At 54.9% G+C, this 24,318-nt stretch overlaps 1 protein-coding gene across 5 annotated transcripts in view; it reads left to right on the plus strand.

Annotated features, from left to right (window-relative positions):
* LOC127384571 (uncharacterized) overlaps positions 1–24,318 on the plus strand; it is a 32,886-nt gene that overhangs the window by 6,528 nt on the left and 2,040 nt on the right. For 2 of the 5 annotated variants that reach the window (XR_007889451.1, XR_007889453.1), the window contains exons 1-5: positions 22,447–22,505; positions 22,852–23,026; positions 23,270–23,343; positions 23,431–24,000; positions 24,177–24,303. The exons of 1 other annotated variant lie outside the window; for it this stretch is intronic. The gene's annotated coding sequence lies outside the window, so the exon portion shown is untranslated. Of the gene's footprint in view, positions 1–22,446; positions 22,506–22,851; positions 23,027–23,269; positions 23,344–23,430; positions 24,001–24,176; positions 24,304–24,318 lie in introns of those variants that run through there. 2 more of the 5 variants (XR_007889452.1, XR_007889454.1) reach the window with 2 other exon arrangements.

Raw genomic sequence — 24,318 nt, forward strand, 5'->3', positions numbered from 1 at the left:
AGGTGTCAGTTCCTTCCCAGCTCACACCCCCAGCAAACCATCTATACATACAGATCCAGACATCCGTGTAGCCACCCGGTGACCCCTGGGCAGGGCCGACCCCATCCTGGCTGCTGGCCTGGATCCCACTTGTGTCATTCCCACGCACTCCTGCACGAGCCGGGCTTGGGTTTTGAACGAACCAGCCAGGAAAGCAGGTCCCGAGGGTGCTGCAGTCCCTGGCCAGACAAACCCAGTCCCCAGCAGCCACTGCAGCCCGAGTTCTGCAGCCGGGCACAGGGCACCCCCCGAGCTCCCACCGCCTCCTGCCCCTGCCCCGGGTGGCAGCCGCGGAGTGGGATCCCAGCCAAGGCTGCTGGGGCAATTCCTGCAGAATCGCAGCAAACCCAGCGCCTCCTGGAGCCTGGCTGCAGGCGTGTGCTGCCCGCCAGGACACAGGATGCCCCAGCACCCCCAAAGACCAACCTGTCCCCCTCCTGGGGATGCTCAGGCTCCCCGTGCCGGCGGGAGGGTGGCTGTCACCCGAGCCCCGGCGCTGTCGCTGTCACCCGAGCCCCGGCGCTGGGGCTAAGGCCACTCGGCCGTCGCTGCTGCTCCTGCTCCAACATTCCCCTGGGGGTTTTCCGCGTCTCCCGCCTTGTCCCGAGTCACTCCTGCCGGAGACATCCCATCCCTCGAGTCCTTGGGTGGCACCAGGATGCTCGCACAGCCAAGGCGAGCAGCGAGGAGCCAGCCCCAGCCCTGCCCAGGGTCCCCGGGGTGCTCGGTCCCACCACGCTGTGGGGCACCCCGGGGACCCTGGGCAGGCACCTTCTGCCACACCAACCCCCCTCCAGCAGAAACACCCCGGCCAGGTCGCCTCTGTGCAGCATCCCTGGGGGGTGGGGGTGGGGGGTGCAGAGCTCCTGCGACCCCCACGGCCAACAGAGGGACCCCCAAAGCAGTCAGTGGGGACCCAGTGCCCCGGGGGTGGGCACAGGCTCTGGCCACGACCAGGAGCTGCCGGGGCTTCAGGGAGGACAGCAGCAAAACTCAAACCGCGGGTGCAGCTTCCCCACAGCTAGGGAGAAGGAATCATCAACACCTCAACCCCCACCGTGCACGCCACACCCATCATCATATCCCAGTCACCTTCGTCTCCGCCCCCAGCCCAGGTGCGGGTCATTTTCCATTAGCCTGGGAGTGCCCACACCTGTGGGAGAGGTGGGACGCGGGCAGGAGAAAAGAAAAAAAAAAGAAAAAACGAAACAAACAAACAAACAAACAAACCCCAACAAAACCAAAACAAAAAATCCACAAAAAACCAACCAAACAAAAAAGACACCAGAAAACAAACAAACAAACAAAAACAAACCCCAAAACAAACCCCAAAACAACCCACCAACCAATTAAAACAAACAAACAAACAAACAAAACCCCACAACTACAGGGAAAAAAAAGATAATTGAATAAAAGGGAAAAAAATAGGGGAGAAAGGGGGGGGAAGAGGGGGGGGAAGAAAAAAAAGGAAGAAAAAAGAAAAACAAAACCAAAACAGATAAAAAACGAAAAATAGAAGAAAGGGGAAAAAATGGTGGAAAAGTAGGGGAAAAAAATTAAAAAGGAAAGATAAGAAAAAGACAAAAAGGGAAAATTATACAGGGGAAAAAGTGTCGCGAGCCGGTACCGGGGGCTCCCGGCTGTCAGGTGCTTTTGCGACTCCCCGTCCCAATGGGGAGGGGTTTGTGAATGAGCCCGAGGGTCACACGCGGCGCTGCCTCTCACGGAGGAACGGCCACCGCGGGACCGTATTTCAGGGGGGTAGTTAGAAAGCTCCCCCACCCCACCACGCTCAGACATTGCCTCTAAAGCCAAGATTTACTCCACCAACTAATCGGTTTATTAAGGGTGAACACAAACCGAGGGATGATGTTTAGGGACGATGCAAACGTCAATGGCTACCAGGGCTATAAACATGTATGTAGTGAGCAAGTGTCCTTTCGGGAGGCAATGCAAGAGGTCCGGTGCTTGTAAGGGAGAGGGTTAAGGACCGAAGGGAGGAGGGAAGGAAACCCGACGTGTGTGTGTGTGTGTGTGTGTGTGTGTGTGTGTGTGTGTGAGGTGATGTTCCCCTCCGCGGCTTGTCCAGCGTCGGTCGGTGGCCGGAAGGCAGGAGGGCAGGTCCGTGGTGTCGGAGGGGCAGCCTCTCGGCAGCGGCTGCAGCGCCCGTTAGTTTCCCCTCCAGCGGCAGCAACACGGGGAGGGGGCTCCGACCCCGACCCCAGGGCTCAGGACCCCGGCACGCTCGGCGCTGAGGCTCAGGCTGGACCCGGGGCAGGCAGGCAGGCAGGGTCCCAGCACCAGTGTCCGCAGCAGGGGGTGTCCCAGGCAGAAAGCGTCCGAACGGGCCTCAGGGAGGAGGGAAGGGCCCACCTGCTGCACTCGCCCCTTTGATACCCCCTGACCCACCGGTCCAGTCAGTGTCACTGTCCAGAGCCAATGAGTGTCCATGAGCCCCACGTTAGGGCGGTGACACCAGGGGCACAGGGTGGCTTGTCGCCCATCCTTTCTGTCCCGGGCCACAGCTGTTGTTTTGGGTCCAGTTGTCCTTGAGAAGCAAGTCTGTTTTAGTCCATTAGCTGGGGAGAATCAGGAGAGGCCTTTGCTGGCTTAAAAGGCATTTTGTTTAGACTGATGTGGGGAAGAAAAGAACAGTTTCCCACATCTCACCCCGTGGCTTTTAAGGCAGCAAGGTGTGAAGTGATGTTTTATGTGCATTAATCTATCTATTCTATCTGGATTCCTGTCCAAATCCTTCTCCTCCTCATTTGATCCTTCCCCTCCTTGGCTGTTAGCTGGAATATCTATGTATGAACAAGGGAACAATTCCCATACAGTAGAAGTATATACAATCATATGTCTAACAGTCTAACATATCTTCAGAAGCTCCATGATCACTAATTATTACTAGTTTTAACAAATAAGTTATAGGCAGTATTAATAAAACATTGTAAACACTCACATTTACTAATCATCTAGCCTAAACCACATTCTTACTAACATATCAGACTCTCATTGGTTTTGACAGTCATTAGATCGCTCAATTGTTATTCCTGCACCAGACGAGAGCATTTCTATTATCATTCACCCTTGGATCCCGGCTGCAGTGTCAGACTGGATCAGTGGGAATCTTGAGTGAAGGCGTCTTGCTCGAGCACAGTTCACGCAGGAAGGACATAACGCTGGCTACACACGGATACAAGATCAGGAATAGAATAATTGCAGTTATTATTATAACACAAACTCTGTTTTCAATTCTATTGGAAAAAGAAAAGTAGATTATTTAGGGAATTCCCAAACTTGAATCAAGTTCGTGTCACAGAATCACAGAATCACAGAATCCTAGGGTTTGGAAGGGACCTTGAAAGATCATCTAGTCCAACCCCCCTGCCAGAGCAGGGTCACCTAGAGTACATCACACAGGAATGTGTCCAGGTGGGTCTTGAACGTCTCCAGTGAAGGAGACTCTACAACTTCTCTGGGCAGCCTGTCCCAGGGCTCTGTTACTCTCACAGTAAAAAACTTTTTATTGATATTCACATTGAACCTCCTATGCTCCAGGTTGCATCCATTACTCCTTGTCCTATCACTAGACATCACTGAAAAAAGCTTAACTCCATCTTCCTGACACTCACCCTTTACGTATTTGTAAACACTGATGAGGTCACCCCTCAGTCTCCTTATCTCCAAGCTAAAGAGACCCAGCTCCCTCAGCCTTTACTCATAAGGGAGATGTTCCACTCCCTTAATCATCTTTGTGGCTCTGTGCTGGACTCTTTCAAGCACTTCCCTGTCCTTCTGGAACTGAGGGGCCCAGAACTGGACACAATACTCCAGCTGCGGCCTCACCAGGGCAGAACAGAGGGGGAGGAGAACCTCCCTTGACCGACTAACCACACCCTTTCTAATGCACCCCAGGATCCATTGGCCTTCTTAGCCACCAGGGCACATTGCTGCTCATGGTCATCCTCCTGTCTACCAGGACCCTCAGGTCCTTGTGGACCACAAGGAAGGAAGGAAACAAGGGTTTTCCTTCCCTGATATGCAGAGTGTCAGTTGTTAGGGGATGTTCCCCAAGGCTAATTTTGCAAAGATCAGATGAGGAAAGAACTGTTTTGCACTGCTGGCGGGTGACAGGCCCCCCCCGGGCTTGTGCCTCTTTGTATAGATCCAAGATTCCTGAATGGCCTCTTTTACAGTGAAGCCATTCGAGCCATCTTTTCCATTCCTGATTTTCTCCTTCTGTAATAGCTGATCGGATTTCCTTCACATCAATCCTAGCTAGCTCAACAACATAGTTCTTCCACTTACTAGCTTCATCCTTTAGAGCAGCTTGGTGTGAAGGTACCCATCCTACATGAAAATTAGGATTCTTTTTGGCAATTTTCAGAATTTGTGCTGGTGGCCCTGGCTCAGGCTGCAGCTGGTTTGGTTCGGGCTGGGCCCTTCTTCTTCAAGAAGAAGGCTTGAAGGGGTTGGGAATGTGTAGTCTGAGGAAGAGGAGGCTGAGGGGAGACCTCATCAGTCTCTACAGCTGCCTCAAAGGTCATTGTAGAGAGGTTGGTGCTGGTCTCTTCTCACAGGTCATTAGCCAAAGAACAAGAGGGAATGGCTTCAAGCTGCAACAGGGCAGGTTTAGACTGGACAGCAGGAAATTTTTTTCCACAGAAAGAGTGGTTAGACACTGGAATAGGCTGCCCAAGGAGGTGGTGGAGTCACCATCCCTGGATGTGTTAAGTGCCGGCGGCGAGGGAAGCAAGCAGTCCAGAATCAATGTGATTGATAAAGCAAGCTTCGATTTATTGAATACACAGTGTTACTTTTATACCCTTTTCCAAACCTACATGTAGTGAATTCATTGGATAGTAACTACTTGTAGTGATTTCACTGGACGGCAACTACTTGCAGTGATTTTACTGGATAGTAACACACATCTGAGTTCCAGGGTTCTTCCTTGTTTTCTATCATTCTACTTCTCTACCTTGTCCTTGAGTTAGTTTAAGCTAACAGAGATTGTTTATACTTGTGTTAGGCTGAAAAAAGAGATTGCTTGTACAGCTGCTATTTGTGCTACACTCTCAAGGCCTCTCGAGGAGATAGCAGGGGCCCATGGCCCTGCTGCTCAAGCCATTCTGCAACAAATTCCCCCTTTTTCTTTTTGTACAAGCAATATCTTATCAGACAATCTTGTTACATTTTTCATAATACAATGGTAAGCTATCTTGATTACAAGCACAATAAGCAATAGCATAGTGACCCAACGCAATCCCTCTTTAATGGTTGATACCAGCCAAGGAGAAATTCCTCCAAATATGGATGTCAGGCAGGAGTCAAATGGACTGTTACTGTATTCCTTAAACTGACTCCGGTCATAAGAGGGCATCCCTATTAAGCATGTACGAAATGGGTCAGCAGCTGATGCAAGAGATAAACAAAAAGCTGATTGTCCAGATGGTAATATGGACATATTTCAGTCGTCCAAACTCAAAGGCGTAACAAATGCGTGTCAAATGCGTGACATCCATCTGCCATACTCCATCCGGGCCTAGGCCCCAAGGGTTCACCCCAACGCCGAGACCTGGAGCATGATGGCTGCAGGTAGGACACGCCTTCACGATTCCTCTTGCTCCTTCCATCGTGATGTTGAACTGCTTGTGTAGACCTCGAGCATTTTGATGAAACGTCGCATGGGCCTCTCGAGCCTTGGTCAATTCATTAGTGGGCACCGTCACTGACACTAACTGATCTGCCTGTGCATTGCCTTCATGATCAACTGCTGATGGAAGGCCTGGAGGTGGGGGAGGTGGAGGCACCGTGGCACCAGGAAGTACAAATAGTCCTTTTAATCCACTGGACGAACGTCCTAACAATAGTGCCCCAGGTGTCTGTCCCTTAATCATCACCGGTCCTTTAACTCCAGTAGGAATCTTTTGAGGTTTGTTATCAATGAGAGTCACATCTATTGCGGTTGCCAAGTCGAAGCCGAGGCTTCTGGATGTTGCAGGCTGTAATTTGTCAGTAGTTTGCAATTGTCGTCGCGAGATGGAGCTGTTGCTACATGAACTGCTGTTGGTGCCTGGAGCTCCGTCTCCCGTTTCCAGACCCTCTGCGACAGGCTTCTGTATTATGGCTGTTCGTTCCGCAGTTTTCACACCCAACCTGTTGCACCTGGCATTGGCGTCGCAAATGTCCTCTGCGCCCACACCGGAAACATTTTAAGTCTTTATTTTTTGGAGGTCTGCCTGAAGACAGATTTTGCGGAAGAGACGCAAGGGCTGCTAAGACTTGGCTATGGGCTTGCACTAAATTGTTCCCTAAATCTTTCACTGCTTCTACCAACCTTGCTTGCGGTCCGACCGGCACCTTACTCATCCGCTCTAACATTTCCTCTACAGAAGCATCCCCAGGCAGCGTCACAATACTAGCCCTAGTAGCGGCATTACAGTTCTCCATAATACACTGCCGTAGTAATGCTCCCTTCATCCACTCCTGCGCATCTGAACGATCAATTGCATCGGTAACTCTGTCCACAAAGCTAGCAAACGACTCTTCCCTGCCCTGTTTAATAGACATATAGGACGGGGTGGGTGGTGCTGTCTTAACCATTGATATAGCTACGCGGGCTAACCGCATTGATTCCCTTAGGACTGCCGGACCTAGCTGTACCTGCATATCTACAGTAGCAAAAGGACCTACACCCATCAAATGTTCCACCGTAACCCCATGCAATGGGTCCTGCTGACCGCGGGGGATGTTAACTGCCCTGTCACAAAGTCTATTCCAATGCGCTTGCCACAACATTAATTGCGACTGCGTCATAATCATTCTCACAAGTGTCTTAACATCCTCTGGGCAAAGAATTCCACTGCCCCAAATATAATTCAACATTTGTCTGGTAGGTTCACTGTGTAACCCAGATTCATTTACCGTAGCACGTAACTCTGACAACAGCTTCCAATCAAGGGGACTATACTCTCCTCTTGCCCCTTGATCTGTAACTTCAAAGAACACCGGAAAGGCACAAGATTCCTGCATAACACTTAACAAGTCATGATCACCCTTCTCAATAGCTGTTCGCGAGATCTCCTGCCAGTTTAAACGCAACACTCCCGCGGAACTTCTTCTGAGCTTCTCTTCCCGATTACTATCACTTTTCACTACCAGCTCGTTCTGATGAGTTTCTGCTGTCTCTCGTTTCAACTCCTCCTCGGCATTCTCTGGCAGTCTGCCTTCTCCATTATGTTCTTCCAACAGCGGAGCCGATGGCCCCCCTCCCCCAGAAGCACCAGCAATCAAAGGCTTCACTGATACCGGGCACCCTGTCGGGGGGGTGGGCACATAACCAGCCCCTAACTGGAGCTTGCCTGCCTCTTTCTCCGTACCTACTCCTCTCAAGTAACTGGAAGCAACTGCTGCTATTTTTTCTTCTGCCTGATACTGTTTAAGACAATTTATCACTGCCCGCCACGGCTTCAGTAACTTTTTTGCACCCTTATCATCATCTATTACCTTATTCCATAGCAAATCACCGCACTCTCGCCACGCTCCAACCTGAAACAACGCACCTGGACCCTTAAAACAACCTTGATCTTTCCCAAAAGCTACCAAGCCCGTTAACTCCTTTTTAAGGTCAATATCCTTTACTGCCCGCTTTTCTAAAAAGCGTAATAGTAAATCAAGGGCTACCTCACTTTCCATTTTCAGCCAGTATATCTATATATCCCTGACCCTTAATAATTTAGTGCAGCCTTTTACCTTATCTTAGCGCGCGCTCTTCATCAAAATCCTCATAAGTAGCCCAATAATCCGGACGGCGAACCTCTGCTATCGGGTCAGCTCAAGCACGGGCCAGTCTATAAACGCCTGCGTCCCGCGGCTGATCTTCTGCTCCCCGGTCGCTGCTACCGGTGCTTCTCCCGCCGACTTCGGTGACAACAAGGAATGGGGGTCCCCTGTTCGGGCACCACTTGCCGGCGGCGAGGGAAGCGAGCAGTCCAGGATCAATGTGATTGATAAAGCAAGCTTCGATTTATTGAATACACAGTGTTACTTTTATACCCTTCTCCAAACCTACATGTAGTGAATTCATTGGATAGTAACTACTTGTAGTGATTTCACTGGACGGCAACTACTTGCAGTGATTTTACTGGATAGTAACACACATCTGAGTTCCAGGGTTCTTCCTTGTTTTCTATCATTCTACTTCTCTACCTTGTCCTTGAGTTAGTTTAAGCTAACAGAGATTGTTTATACTTGTGTTAGGCTAAAAAACAGAGATTGCTTGTACAGCTGCTGTTTGTGCTACACTCTCAAGGCCTCTCGAGGAGATAGCAGGGGCCCATGGCCCTGCTGCTCAAGCCATTCTGCAACAGTTAAGGGTCGTTTGCATGTGGTGTTGGTGGAGAAGGTTTATGGGAGAACTTGGTAGAGTAGGGATGATGGTTGGACTCGGGGATCCCCAGGGGCTTTTCCGACCTGAATGGTTCTATGATTCCACGATTCATCCGGGCAGCACAGGCATGTGGCATGATGTGCAGGGCACCTTAAATCCCTCTGAAAAGAGGATTGATTTCATCACCCTTCCTGTCATAGTCAAATGAAAATACCAAACCAAAGCAGAAGTGATAGAGAACCCCGGGCAGGTCAGCAGGGGCAGGGCAGGTCCTGTGACTAGGGGGTAAAGCAGAGGTGTACCTGCCCTGCACGCATCCCAGACAGCCCTGTCCCTCTGGCCTCGTCGCAGGAGAGAAGCCAGGACATGGTGGGTCTGGCCGTGGGGCCGGGGCAGGTCCCAGGATCTCCAGAGTCTCCAGGGCCCAAGTCCCTGCTGGAGTAGGGAGCCTGGGGGTGTGGAGCAGCTGTGAGGACACGCAGGTGTTTGCAAAGGGTGAAATTAAAGGTGACTTGTGCCTCATGGTGCTGTCCCATTTGTTCTTCACCAGGCTGTGCTGCTCATCCCTGGGAAAGGAACACCAGGCCTGTCACTGTATGAGTGGGGTTGGGATTTTTTCCTCCCTCTCCTGTTCTCTGAGCTAAAGGTTTGATTCATAGAATCACAGAATATGCCGAGTCAGAAGGGACCCATCAGGACCATGGAGTCCAACTCCTGTCCCTGTGGAGGGCACCCCAAGAATCACACCCTGTGCCTGAGAGCATCATCCAAATGCTTCTTGCACTCAGGCAGCCTTGGTGCTGCCACCACTGCCCTGGGGAGCTTGTTCCAGTGCTCAGCCACCCTCTGGGTGAAAAGCCTTGTCCTGATACCCAAGCCAAAGCTCCCCTGAGGCAGCTTCCTGCCATTTCCCGTGTTAAACTTCATGTGGCTGGTGACTGCAGAAGGTCACAACGTTCAAAGTCACCTTGAAAAGGTTTCTTCAGCAAACCTCTCCTGGTGGAACATGACTCCCCCTGCCAGCCCCAGGGCACGCCGTGGGGAAAGGCAGTTCTGATGTTGGCCAAAAGCACCGTCATTCCTGCAGCCCTCCTGAGAGCTGGGGCCTGGCTGGGACAGAAGGGGCCTTGGGGATTCCCGACGGCCCAGCTGGGGCTCTGGGGCTGTTTTCCCCGTGGAGATGGGCTGGGGGGAGGCCGAGGAGCCCCCGAGGCTCAGAGCAGCCCAGGCCCCTCAGCCCTGCAGCGGCCGCTGAGCAGGCGAGACGGGAGCGGTTTCGGTGTCCCCGGGCTCCCAGGGGACGTGTCACCTCCCAGGGCAGGCGGCGGCCGAGGGCCGGGACACGGGAGGATGCTGGCGGTGGAATGACAGTGCTCACCCTCCTCATCCTCTGCATCAGAGAGCGGCGAGCTGGGGGTAACGAAGCCCCTGTGAGTGCCCCCGCCCTTCTCCCTCCTGCCTGCCCACCCCTCCACCGGCATCCCCCGGATGTCTGGGGATCACCCCCCGGCTGTCTGGGGATCATCCCCCATTGCCCCCCACCTCGGGCCCGTGTGCTGGGGCCGCGGGGCGGCTGCCGCCCCCGCCGGGTGCCGCGCTGCCCGGGCCGGCTGGGGCCGCGTCCCCTGCGGCGGCTGCTGGGGCGGGCGCTGCGGCTGCGCTGGTCCCGGGCCATGGCTGCTGCCTTCGGGGGGCTGGGGCTGCTGCCTTTGGGGGGCCGGGGCTGTGCTGGGGGTCTGGGCCTTCTGGGGGCTGCGCTGGTTCCCCCTGGATACAGAAGGTTGGGTGGGTGTGATGTGTTATTTCTGTCAAACCCTGACGATTCACTCCACTGTCAGGGCCACTGAGCAGCACTTGTGCAGCTTCAGCCACTGCTCAGCAAAAGCTGGGGGCAGGCCAGGTGTGCCACCATCCCTGGAGATATCTAAGCAGGCGGATGTGGTGCCAGGGGACAGGGGTTAGTGGTGGACACTGCAGAGTTAGGGTGGTGGTTGGACTCAGTGACCTTGAAGGTCTTTTCCAACTGGAGTGATGCCGTGAATACTGTGAAGTGCTGCAGCAGGACTTTCCCTCAACATCAGCTCCTGTTTTCCTCCCTTCCTGCCTTCTCCTCCCTCCCTGTGTCCATCAGTTGTTTTGAGACATGACACCAGTTCTTTTCTGGAGTGCTGCTTTCTGTGCCAACCTGCTTGCAGCAACTGCAAAGCTCCCAGCTGGGATACAGCAGAGAAGGTTTCAAGGTGCTGATGCAAGTGAAGCTGTTTCTGTTCATTTCCTCAGGACGAAATGTTCTTCTTGGAAACTGCTTGTCAACATTTGACTCAGTTTGACAACAATGCTCTCGATCCCCTCCCCCTCCCACCCAGGTAGGGAAGGAGAGAGAGAAAAAAAGAGAGAGAGACTTGGCTAGATTGAAAACTGAACCGTGCAGCTTTATTCAGAATACTAATATGTGATGTGAGAGTGTATATGTGTATATATATGTGATTATACAGAGGTGTGGGCAAAAGCCTCTTGCCTCCCCCCACCCCCAGCAACTCCCACAGCACTCCCCTCAGACAAGACAATTTCGAGGAATCCTGAAGCTGCTCCTGGAGAAAGGCAGAGAGTTACGAGGGTCAGGAGGGCTGAGGTCGATGGGTCAACGATGATGGGCAGATGGTGTTTTCCCAGACGCCGGCCACTAACAAAAGAAAGAGAGAGAGAGAGAGAAGAAGGAAGGCAGACAGAGGCGCGAAGCAAAGCGGCGAGAGAGCAAAGCAGGAAGGACGGAAGTTTTCTTCTGTCATCTCCGATCTTCCCCCGAGCCTACGTAGATATATGGAATGGAATATCTCTGGCCAGTTTTGCTGTTCGTCTATCCCAGACTCCCACGGGGGGTCACAAAGCCCCCTGCAGTGTCTGAGCCGGCAGAACAAAGGCACGACCTTGAGGGCCCAGCAATTACAAAAACATTCCAGTGTCTTATCAACCTAGCAGAACACGCAGTTGCTAGTTGAAGAAAGCTCACTGAAATGAAAAAAGGAATCAGCAAAAGAAAAACTGGCTTCATCCTGGCTCAAACCAGGACACTGCTCCCCATGGAAGGCCTGAGACTGTGGCTGCAGCGTGTGCAGTATGTACCTTGTACCTACTAAGCTCATTGCTTGTGCATGCCTGTGGTGAGTTGGTGGCTCTTAATTCAGTTTTTCTCATTTTTCTGGCTCATTTAATTCTTTGAGTTGTAAATACCTGTGTTCTAGCTACCGTGACTGGAAAGCACCCGCAGGTCCTACCAGGATGTTCCACTTTCTGCCTCCAGTCTGGTGGAATATGTCAACTAAACAAAAGTCTCACCCACAGATGGCTGGGGGATGATCCATGGTTAGATTATCCCCACATGGCTGCAGAGGCACCACCCACCAGTGTAAGGAGATGGCTGCCAGGGCTGCCCTGTGGCACTAGTGTCCTGGGCCTGTGTCCCTGCTCTGTGGTCACTCCCACCAGGTTGGCCACACATGTTCAGATGTCCTGAAGAGCTTGTGCTGGTCATAGATCCAAAGCCTCTTCTGTGGGGATTTACTGAGGAATTGAGGCAGAAGGCAACAGAGGCTCTGCTGACAGTGTTCACTTTTGAGCTGGCTTACAGAGCTTTACAGTCAGATTAAAAAGAAGCTTGATCATACAGACATCTTCCTAAAACTCGCCAGTTTTCCAGGTAGGCTCTGGCTGCTGCATATTTGTACACAGACATCAAGCTTTTCCTCATTTCACAATGGGAAAGGAAGAGCCAGTTGGCACCTGAATTGTTGCTGCCACTTATGAGGCCCTGACAAGCACAAGGTTAGTCCCTGGGTTTAACAACTTGTGTTTACTCAAAAAAGAAGTAAAAATCAATGTCACTTCACCCAGTGTTGTTACTTGGAGGTGTTATTGCCCCCACTTGTAACCGTGGCTCCTGCCTCTGTACTGCTTATGCTTTATGCGGCCTTCATCTTCCCCAGTTCATTCAATAAACTGGGGTCAGAGAGCACATGAAGAGCATGTTGGTGTTGCAGCCACCATGGTGGCTCTACAGGTGACACATATTCCCACATGCACAGGCTGGAAGAAATGGAGACATTTGTACCTGCCCTGTGTCAGTGAGTGTCTGTCCTAGATGGGCAGGAGCAGAATGGGTACAGATTTCTGTTGAATAAACTTGGCAGCAAAACAGACTCTTGCCAGTGTTTTCTGTGCATGAGAAGGAGGACAGATGTGTCAGAATTGCACCCTATGTTTCTCTCCCCTCTTTCTTCTGGTTGAGAAACTCTCAGGAGTGAGCACAGAGAATTAATGGGCTGTAACAAATAGCCTGGGCTGCAGGTGAAGGCAAATTCCAGAGGGTCAGGCCAAATCAGACAACCAGAAGACATGGCTAGATACCCTTTGACAAACTATTAATAAGGCTTTAAAAGAAAGGTTTATTTGACTGTTATAAGGACTGACACCCATCAGTGCTGAACAGCAGACTTAAAAAGCACACACAAAGAAATCAACCTCGCTCTCTCTCTGAATATTTGTCTGAGGGAGGTGGGTACAGACGAGTAATGATCATTCAGTTGAGGAACTCAAATCAGTGCTGGTTCTTTGGATGCTGCACTGGCAGTAAAAGAATGAGACAATTTCTACACTGAACACCTGTACATCTTGGTTTAGTTAAATCAGCCCTTGTACACCTTGCAGCTCTGTCTTGTTAGTGGTTTTATTTACTAATTTTCAATACCTACAATTAGTGTTATCACACTGGGAACAAGACGCTGATACATCAAGTTAAAAGGCACTTCTCACAGGATTCCAAGTCCTTGGACAACCCAGCAAAACCACTCAAAGTACGAGGAGAACAACCAGGATGTTGTGACACAGAACATCCTCTGCAGCACAAGGGACACAATAGAAATGCATTTCTTAGAGCCCCCTCCTTGAAGCTCACCCTGTGCTGACTCTGGTGATCAAGCCAAGATGTTGTGAAACATTTTGTCACAGGTCTCATTGGGTCCGGTTGCCAAAACACTTGGTTTGTTGGTGGGTTGGTTCCTTTTTGTGGCTTCTGGGTTTTTTCCTGCCTGCCAAAACCAAGCAGCCTCAAGGCCCCAAGGGTTGTTTCATCAGCAGGAAGCCAGAGCTTCCAGGACATTTCCCTGCTTTTGGCATCCTTACCTTCATGAGGAAGAGCCCTCATTCTGAGCACCGAGCAAGGCAATTTAAAAAACCAAGCTGCCTTATAATGGTAGAAAGACAGGTAAGCTTGGGAAAAGTTCTGCTGCTAGAGTGCTTGTTCTGCTCTAGTTTTGAGCATATTAAGAAAGAAGCAAAGAGCTGTTGAAAAGCAGTGATGTTTGGGGGGGTCGGTGTGGGGGGGAGGGGTATTACACACACTAAAACACTGCAACCTCCCTCCATGAAACACTGTTACAGGACACCCAAAATATCAGATCTCCATTCTCATTTGAGGAAATGAAAGTGCAGACACGGTACCATGCTTTTCAGAGGGTAAGATTAGAAATAAATACATATTAAAGAGAGATAGATCAAAGATGAACAGAAAATGACTTGCCAGGATTGTGAGCACTTCCTCTTGAAACACCACTTGGTCAGAAGACACCAACTGCTCATGGCCACAGTCAGCTGCCACTTGGTGAGAACAGCTGAACTGCCAAATTTTTAGCCTGACTATTAGAGCCGTTAACTAGAAGAGATTGCTTAACTGGAAATCCGGCTGGAGGAGTTCTGCAGAGTATCCTCCTCAGACAGTCAGGGTTTGCAGTACATATCTTAACACTGTGGTATCAGTTGCTGTTCTGCAGTGTCACTAGACCCTGTAAACCGGTGATGCTAAATGTAGTCCCAAGCAGTGTGTCTCTGCAGTCCTCCACGGCCAAACACTCTTGCTGTTCCCAGTTGACACCTCAGCTCCCTTTCGTAAGACACACTGACACAGTCACCTGAAGAGGCCTGTTGATTGACTTGACAAACATCATCTCCTGACCCCAGGGCGCGGCAGACGATGCAGAAGAGGAAGGGGGCCGGGGCGGCAGACGATGCAGAAGAGGAAGGGGGCCGGGGCGGCAGACGATGCAGAAGAGGAAGGGGGCCGGGGCGGCAGACGATGCAGAAGAGGAAGGGGGCCGGGGCGGCAGACGATGCAGAAGAGGAAGGGGGCCGGGGCGGCAGACGATGCAGAAGAGGAAGGGGGCCGGGGCGGCAGACGATGCAGAAGAGGAAGGGGGCCGGGGCGGCAGACGATGCAGAAGAGGAAGGGGGCCGGGGCGGCAGACGATGCAGAAGAGGAAGGGGGCCGGGGCGGCAGACGATGCAGAAGAGGAAGGGGGCCGGGGCGGCAGACGATGCAGAAGAGGAAGGGGGCCGGGGCGGCAGACGATGCAGAAGAGGAAGGGGGCCGGGGCGGCAGACGATGCAGAAGAGGAAGGGGGCCGGGGCGGCAGACGATGCAGAAGAGGAAGGGGGCCGGGGCGGCAGACGATGCAGAAGAGGAAGGGGGCCGGGGCGGCAGACGATGCAGAAGAGGAGGGGGGCCGGGGCGGCAGACGATGCAGAAGAGGAAGGGGGCCGGGGCGGCAGACGATGCAGAAGAGGAAGGGGGCCGGGGCGGCAGACGATGCAGAAGAGGAAGGGGGCCGGGGCGGCAGACGATGCAGAAGAGGAAGGGGGGCCGGGGCGGCAGACGATGCAGAAGAGGAAGGGGGCCGGGGCGGCAGACGATGCAGAAGAGGAAGGGGGCCGGGGCGGCAGACGATGCAGAAGAGGAAGGGGGCCGGGGCGGCAGACGATGCAGAAGAGGAAGGGGGCCGGGGCGGCAGACGATGCAGAAGAGGAAGGGGGCCGGGGCGGCAGACGATGCAGAAGAGGAAGGGGGCCGGGGCGGCAGACGATGCAGAAGAGGAAGGGGGCCGGGGCGGCAGACGATGCAGAAGAGGAAGGGGGCCGGGGCGGCAGACGATGCAGAAGAGGAAGGGGGCCGGGGCGGCAGACGATGCAGAAGAGGAAGGGGGCCGGGGCGGCAGACGATGCAGAAGAGGAAGGGGGCCGGGGCGGCAGACGATGCAGAAGAGGAAGGGGGCCGGGGCGGCAGACGATGCAGAAGAGGAAGGGGGGCCGGGGCGGCAGACGATGCAGAAGAGGAAGGGGGCCGGGGCGGCAGACGATGCAGAAGAGGAAGGGGGCCGGGGCGGCAGACGATGCAGAAGAGGAAGGGGGCCGGGGCGGCAGACGATGCAGAAGAGGAAGGGGGCCGGGGCGGCAGACGATGCAGAAGAGGAAGGGGGCCGGGGCGGCAGACGATGCAGAAGAGGAAGGGGGCCGGGGCGGCAGACGATGCAGAAGAGGAAGGGGGCCGGGGCGGCAGACGATGCAGAAGAGGAAGGGGGCCGGGGCGGCAGACGATGCAGAAGAGGAAGGGGGCCGGGGCGGCAGACGATGCAGAAGAGGAAGGGGGCCGGGGCGGCAGACGATGCAGAAGAGGAAGGGGGCCGGGGCGGCAGACGATGCAGAAGAGGAAGGGGGCCGGGGCGGCAGACGATGCAGAAGAGGAAGGGGGCCGGGGCGGCAGACGATGCAGAAGAGGAAGGGGGCCGGGGCGGCAGACGATGCAGAAGAGGAAGGGGGCCGGGGCGGCAGACGATGCAGAAGAGGAAGGGGGCCGGGGCGGCAGACGATGCAGAAGAGGAAGGGGGCCGGGGCGGCAGACGATGCAGAAGAGGAAGGGGGCCGGGGCGGCAGACGATGCAGAAGAGGAAGGGGGCCGGGGCGGCAGACGATGCAGAAGAGGAAGGGGGCCGGGGCGGCAGACGATGCAGAAGAGGAAGGGGGCCGGGGCGGCAGACGATGCAGAAGAGGAAGGGGGCCGGGGCGGCAGACGATGCAGAAGAGGAAGGGGGCCGGGGCGGCAGACGATGCAGAAGAGGAAGGGGGCCGGGGCGGCAGACGATGCAGAAGAGGAAGGGGGCCGGGGCGGCAGACGATGCAGAAGAGGAAGGGGGCCGGGGCGGCAGACGATGCAGAAGAGGAAGGGGGCCGGGGCGGCAGACGATGCAGAAGAGGAAGGGGGCCGGGGCGGCAGACGATGCAGAAGAGGAAGGGGGCCGGGGCGGCAGACGATGCAGAAGAGGAAGGGGGCCGGGGCGGCAGACGATGCAGAAGAGGAAGGGGGCCGGGGCGGCAGACGATGCAGAAGAGGAAGGGGGCCGGGGCGGCAGACGATGCAGAAGAGGAAGGGGGCCGGGAGAGAATGGCTCATTACCAATCCTGGAGATGCTTGCTGGCCAAAGGATGGTGGTTACCTTGTGTTGTTGAGGGGTGGCACCTTTTCTCTTTGCCTCCTATTTCCATTCTTCTGTGCAGAACGTGCTGAGAAGCTGCTGGAGGTCATCCTGTGGTTTATTTTCTGGGGGGTCTTCAGCTTTTCTTTGTGAGGATGTTTTCCTTACCCATCCTTCACAGTCCTCTTCTGCCTGCTGGCTTTACTGAGCACAACCCTACCCTTCCCAGGTGCCCTGGGCAGGACAAAAAAAGTATACCATTTAAGGGAAGCAGGATATTAATTATAATAATAATACATAGATAACACGTGACACAGCCAAGCTGCTCACCAACCACTGCCTGGGGCCCAGATAGTTCCCACACAGTGATCCCCCTCAGCCAACTCTCCCCCACTTGATATCCTATGGGATGCAGTTTCCCTTTGGTCAGCTGTCCTGGCTCTGCTCCCTCTCAGGTTGTTGTGCAGCTCCTCACCCAGCACAGGAAGCTGAAGAGTCCTTGACTTACCACAAGCATTCCTTGGCATAACTGACATACCAACCACTGTTACCAACATTCTTCTCATACTGACCCCAACTGAAAGGAATGGTTAGAAACCCTGAATTTCAAGTGAAGCCCAGCAGGAAAGGCTGCTGATTCCTGCTCCTTCACCACCCTGAACAGGCCAACAACTCACAATCCTTCATGACCCAAGTTTCACCTCACCAGGTTGTTCCAGGGAGAGCAGCAAACTTCTCTGCACTCAGCTCCAGGGAAGAGGCAGGACAAGCACAGGGCACAGCCACCTTCTGTTGTCCAGTTGCCATCCTTGAGCTCTTCCTTCTCCCATGGCTTGCACTTGGGTAGCAGCCAGCAACAAAGTGAATGGTACTGGAAATCATGGAACACTGCAATAAAACATTTGCACTTCAGAGCACCATGTCTGGAGCATGTTACTGTGGGGAAACATTTCACCTGGGAGTGGGTTTTGCTTTCTGCAGAGTGTAATGCTCAGCAGGAAGCCTTTGGCATCAGGGAAAGCCCTGTGAGCTGTACCAAGCATGTGGCCTCTCTCATGGTGCTTCTGGTTCTTCATCTGCTCAGGAGGGGTGGAAAGAAGGTGTAGCCTCCCTCTCTGCAACCAGACAGCTTCTCTTCTGGATGTCCTGGCTTGCAGGAAAACTTTTCCACCAAGTAACACTGGGTGTGAAACCAGATGCTTCTCTTGTCTTTCAGTTCCCATCCCCAACCCCCAAAGACTCCCAACAACACTTGTGCCCAGGCTCCTGGAGCCACATTCCCCAGGGCTGGCAGGAAAACTGCAAGGCAGGTTGAGAAGGGAACAGCCCTTTTGCCAGGGGAGGGGTGTCCACATGATTCCTCTGAGATGGCACCACACCTACAAAGACTTCCTCCACCACTGCTTCTGGAAACACTAGTGCTCAGGAACCTGACACAGCTCAGGACAGCTGAGGGCCCAGGCTCTTGCAATTCCTGCCCAGAGTGAAAAGAGCCTCGTGTCTCATGCCAGGGCAGAGAAAACAGGAGCCTGTGTCAGCGTCCACATCACTCACCAGCAGGTATCCCCAGTGTCTTAGCAAGCTGCTGAGGTAAGAATGGGGACTGAGGTTTATCACACAGCCCAAAGCACTGAGAGTTCATGGCCAAGAAAACAACCCTGAGCTGGGAAAGAAGAACCACTCTGCTCCTTCCCTTCTCAGGCACCCAGTGCTGCTGTCCTACACAGCTGCCCAGGACCAAGGCCCTGACACTCACAGATCCTTAAATAACAGACATAGGAGTCAAGGGACCAGCCTGAGAGTGGAGGTGAGAGCCCCTGTTTGTGTTCCTGGCAGCTCATTCTGTAAGCAAAGTCAATGGTGAACATTGCTACCTATACAGAAGCCCAAACAAAAAGAAGAGCCTACTCCCAAGCACACACACAGACACATCATGTCACAAGACATCAGCTTCAACACCCTCTAAAACTATTGCCATGTCCTGTGCCTGGAGAGAAGGTGAAGCACCAGAGCAGGCAAACAACTGAAGAGCTATATGGCATGATGTGTCTTCTGGCAAAGTTCATGAAAACTGTGCTTCATCAAGCAGGAAAAGTAAAACAACCAGAACATCCCACCACATACCTCCACTAACACAGAAAACACAGGGCAGATCACAACAAAACTGGTGAAAAAAAGGAAACTCACACCCAACAACAGCAGGAAAACAGAGCCCTCCCTCCACAGCAGGAACCAAAAAGAACCAGGAACCACAGCCCAACAAAAGCAGGAAACACAGGCACAAAAAACAAGCAAGAAGAAAAATCAAACACCTACAGCACAACAGCCTCCAACACAGCCAAGATGGACACCCCTGACCTAAGCTTAAATACAGAGCTGGGGCCAATGGGGAAGGGTGGGTGGGTGGTGGGGGGGCTCCAGGTGAGGCCATCAGGATGATGGGGACCTGGTGGGCTCTGGGAATGCTTCCAGCAGCAGCTGCCAGCAAGCAGCTCTGATCTTTCCACTGCTCTGTCCTGTGCTGGCCTCCCAGCAAGGCTGTCAGCACCCCTGGGGCTGAAGGGGGAGGCAGGAGCAGCATCTCCAGGTAGGAGTGTGACCCCATCTGGGGATGGTGTCAGCAGGAGGGAGGAGGGCTCTGTGGATCCCGTGTGGGGGTGGCAGATCTCACCCTGAGGTTAGGGGGGTGTGTTCCATGAGAAGCCTTTTCCACCAGGAAACAACTGAAATGTGCCTGATCAGCTGGAAGTGCCCTCTGTGTGTGTGTGTGTGTGTGTGTGCACCAAGGTTGTGCTGCTGCCCTCGGGTACCAGCGTCTGCACCCAGCAGAGCAGGATTCAGGTGTGTGTCCTGGGATCTGAGGAGGTGACTATTGGCTTTCTTTGCCTCAGGAAGGCTCACAACGTGTGAGTGTTTGGTGGGGGCCACCTTGGGGTCTCCTTTCCTCTCTGAATGTGGAAGTCTTTTGGTTGTTGAAGGGGAAGTTGCTGTGCTTGGAGACCAACTACGCTGGGGCTTGTGGTTAGAGACTTGGTTTTGTTCCTGTAGGTCCTGGGTCCAGAGTATTAGAAGGCCTTGGCCTGGAGTAGTCTGTGCTAGTCAAAGCCCAGAGGTTCAGGAAAGGTTCATTGGCAGCAGATCCACAGAGATGCTGCTGAAGGGCTGGATGAGGAGGCCCTTGGGAGGCAGGAACTGCAGAGCTCCCCGTGTTGCAGCCTGTGCTGAGCCTGGAGCACATTTTTGCTCCTCTTGAATCTCAAACCTGGATGCCAGGAGATAAAACCAACATCACTGGCTGCCAGCAGATTCAGGCAGGAAACTAGACAGCTCTTTCACAGGAAAAACATAATGCAAAAACACCCCCAAATGTTTTAATTTTTAATATATTTAATAAATACTTCCGTGATATGATGGTGTCTGGGAGTATGGAGCTTTTCAGGGGGGAAAGGAATGAGAGGAGCATTTCTTTTAGGAACTTTGGAAGCTTGGGCTGGCTCAGCAGTGCAGAGACCCGTGTGTTCAGTGTGACTGCAGAACCAGAGAGGAGTTTGATCTGAGACACCCGAGACCTTCAGCATCCATGTTCATCCCTCAGAGCTGAGGCTTTGCTGCTGGGCAGCTGGAAAAGGGTGTTCCAGCTGCAGGGAGGCTGCAGCAGAGGAGCAGGTGAGTCCTGAGGGCTGCTAAGCACCTTTCTGGGCAGAGCACCTCAGAAGCACAGCCAGGCTCCAGCCAGGGCAGACCAGGCAGGGCTGCTGCTGCTGGAAATCCAGCTGGAAGGGCTTTTTGGCACAACTTCATTCCTGCCTTCATGCCTTTGCTATGGAAGATGTTCTGCTGGCTTTCCCTGGCTTAGAAGGAAATGTTAGAAATGAAATGTAGTGTTGATTTTGCATTCTAGTGTTAGAAACGTAGTGTTGGGTTTGGTTCACATATATATATATTCTAATGTTAGGAACATATAGTTTGTTTGAGCACATATATATACTTTAGTGTTAGGAACATAATAGTTTGTTGAGATAAGTGAGATATCTGCACATTCCAATGACACCTGGAGTGGTTTATGGGCCAAGAAACTGAGGGACTTAATTGGGCTCCATCTGGGCGATCTGAACATGGAGAAGGATTTATGGCCCAAGATAAGGCCGAACAAAGCTACCTCTATGTTGCTCCTCAGGGCAGGATGACACCAGTAGATTGTTAATTGGGAAGATAGCCAAGGGGGCAAGAAAGGTCAAAATTTTACCTTAAAAGGTAGAAAGTAAACTGCTAGAATGGAATGTGTAAACAGGGGCGGGAAACTTATAGGATAATTAGAAGCGTCGGATGGGCTGTAAACCCTGGAGTGCCCAGCCAGTGGGGAAACAGGGGAGGGAATTTTGAGTTGGGAATAGGGAATATAAACCGTTATTCACCTGGCTATAGGTGTGCCTACTTGCTTAGGTCACCCATTCTTGCAAGAATGTAAATAAACTGTGCTTCGCTGAAGGATCTGTGTGGGCCTGTCATTGGCGCGACAGACGTTTCTCACAGGAACCAGCACAGGCAGAGCTGAAACTGGCTACAACTGCCAGCCTGTCTTCCACTGGCTTCATTCCTGTGCTTTACCTCTCTTGTGGCAGCCTGACAGCAACGTGTGGGCTGTTTCTTTGCTCAGCTGCCTCTCACGGGCAGGATGGACAGATCCCTCTCCCAGGAACTGGTCAGGGCTGCAAACCTGACAGCTCCTGTGTCTTCCTGCTGCTCCACCCTTGCTGGAGGGGGAGGGTTACCCTGTTTTCATGAAAACTAACAGCAACTGGGCTTCCAGGCCCTCCTGGCAGTGCCAAAAGGAATTTCTCACAGCACCTCACTTGTTTTCCCTGACAATCCGAGCCATCTCCCCCACTGCCCCTGTAAGAGACGCAGCAGGGAAGGGTCCTCGTTTCCCCCGGGATGCTGTCAGTGCTGCGTGGGGCTGGACTAGCGTGTCCTCAGCCCTGCTAGCCTGGAGAGGCTGCTTTGTCCTGACAGCTTGCTCTGCTCGGAGACACGTGGAAGCTCTGGCTCCGCTCTGCTCTCCCCTCCCGGCTCTTCCCAAGCGCCCCACTTCGCCTTCTCCCTGCTGCCCGCTCATCCGTCTCTGCAACACCCCTCAGCGGGCCCTGCAGCGGGCGGCGGCGAACGGAAGGGGCAGCAGCACGGAGCGGGTCCGGAGCCCGTTCCCGGGGGTCCCGGCGCGGCCGCTCCGGGGGGCGGGCTGGGGCAGTGCCGCGCTTCCCCCGCCAGGCGGCGCCCCCGCGCGGGGCTGCTCCCGCCCCCCCCGTCCCGCCATTGGCTGCGGCCCCGGAGCCGCCGGCAGCGCTGATTGGTGGGAGCGGCAGCGCGTGCCGGCCCCGAGGCTTTGAATGGCCCCGGGGCGCAGTTACCGCGTGTGGCCGCCAGGGGGCGCCTCCGCCAGGGGCGGGAGCAGCGCGCGCAGAGCGGGGCGGGGGCGGCTGGGGGGGAGGGGGAGCCCGGGGCTTCTGGGGGTGCCCGGGCTGGGGGAAGGGGGTGCCGGGGCTGGGGGTGCCCGGGCCTGGGGGTGCCCGGGGCTTCTGGGGGTGTCCGGGCTGGGGGTGCCCGGGGCTTCTGGGGGTGCCCGGGGCTGCTGGGGGTGCCGGGGCTGGGGGTGCCCGGGCTGGGGGTGCGGGTGCCCGGAGCTGCTGTCGCTGCTGCAGGGGACGAGGAGTTTCCCGGCCCGGGAACCGGCAGCACGAACCCGTCGCTGCCCCGCTGCGTTCCGGGCTGCGTCCCAGGTTGGTTCCCGCCCCGGCTCCCCCTCACCCGGCTCTGCGGGCAGGTTTGGGGCCCCCCTGGGCTGCTCTGGACACGGGTGTTCCCCAGGTCCGGGCTCAGGGGAGGGGGCTCTGGGCTGGGGGCCAGGGCTGCGGGTGCTGCTGTGCCGGGAGGGCTCTGGGGGCTGCGGGTGGGCGCGGGCTGGGCAGCACTGCTGGGCCGGGCTGGGGGCTCCTCGGGGGGAGTTCACACATGGCTGGGGCAGAGGGGATGGTCCCCCTGGGATGCGAGACCTGCTGGGCTGGCCAGGAGCCCGAAGGGAGACCTGGGTTGATATGGGTTGCTCCAGGCTGTGCCCTTTTCCAGCCCCAGACAGGCCGGGAGGGTTCCAGCTGCACAAACAGGACATTCCCTGGACACCAGAGGTGCTGGTTCCTGCCCCAATCATGGGCAGTAATGAGGAGCAGCAGGAGAAGCACCGAGAGCTGGAGGCACCTGAATTGGCTCCCCCCTGTCTGCTGCTGCCTGGCTTTGTCCACAGGTACCTCTGGTTCTCAGCCCCAGGTTCCAGCAGCTCCTCTGAGGAATGGGTTTGGTTTCTCTCTTCCCAAACCTGGGAGCTGGTGCCAGCAGGGCTGGGGGTGTCACTGCTGGGGGCAGCAGGGCTGGGACCAGAACTGCAGCAGGGGTTCCTCAGGGCAGCCAGGCTGGAACAGCCTTTCTCTGGGAGTGCTGCTGAGCTCCAGGCTGTCGTTCCCTGCATGTTTGTTTCCTTTTGCTTAAGGCAGTGGATGAGCTGGTGTGTGTCAGCAGCTGGTGACCAGCCCCCTGCGTGTGCTTGCTACCTGTGGGTTCCAGGTAAGATTCAGTGTTCCAGGTGTGACTTTGCACGGCAGTTGCTGGGTTTCTGCAGGGATTTTGACCCACTTCTCTCTTCCCCCCCAGGAAATGGAGCGTTTGGTTGCCCCCCATCCCTCTCCAAGCCCTTCCCATCGTGTGCTGGGCTGCCCACAGTCTCTCAGCCGCCGGGTTTGTGCCAGGAGCCCACGAGTGAGGGTGAGTGCGGCTGTGGGGGTGGCCGTGGTGACTTGGCTGGGGCTCAGGAGGGAGGAGCGAGGCTCCGGGGGGTCTGGGGCTCCTGCAGATCCCTGGGCTGCAGCCCCGGGGTGACACCTCCCTGCAGGCCTGGCTCCCAGGCCTCAGGGGAGCCCCAGGGATGGCTCCAGGCAGGCGTGTGCTGCCTCTGCCCCTGCCCGGGCTGTGCAGAACATGCCCTGCCCTGAGGGTGGCTTTGGTGGGTCTGAGCTGTGTGAAAGCCAATGGACTTGGCTGGGCTGTGCCCCTTGGTTCTGCCCCGCAGGGGGACGAGGTGCTGGAGTTCTGCTGGAGACACGGGCAGTGCTTGTGCAGAAGGGAAGCAAACCCAAGGACAGCCCGGGCCTGGACACGAGGACTCTGCCTTGTGGAAGCTGAGAGCTGTTCCTGAGGGACACAGGACACCCTGGGACACGTGAAGTGCGTGGGGAAGGGCCACCCAGGGCTTTGCCCCTCATCCTGCTGTGGGTTGTCAGCCAGGTCCTGGCTCTCACCTGCCCTTCTGGGGAGAAATGGGACATCCCAGGTGTCCTGCCTCCCCTCCTGCCCCCAGTGCAGTGCTGGGTGCTGACTGTCCCACCTCTCTCCCTCTGCAGGATGGACAGACAGAAGGACAGAGGAGCCCCAGCCCTGCCAGGAGCCACGTGGGGTGTGGAGCCCTGGGCAGACCCTCGGCTGCCTGTGCCAAGGAGACCCCCGGGGCTGAGAGCCCTTCTGTGAGACGTGAGGGGCTGGGGG

This window comes from Apus apus, chromosome 4 (assembly GCF_020740795.1).
Source record: "Apus apus isolate bApuApu2 chromosome 4, bApuApu2.pri.cur, whole genome shotgun sequence".
NCBI lineage: Eukaryota > Metazoa > Chordata > Aves > Apodiformes > Apodidae > Apus > Apus apus.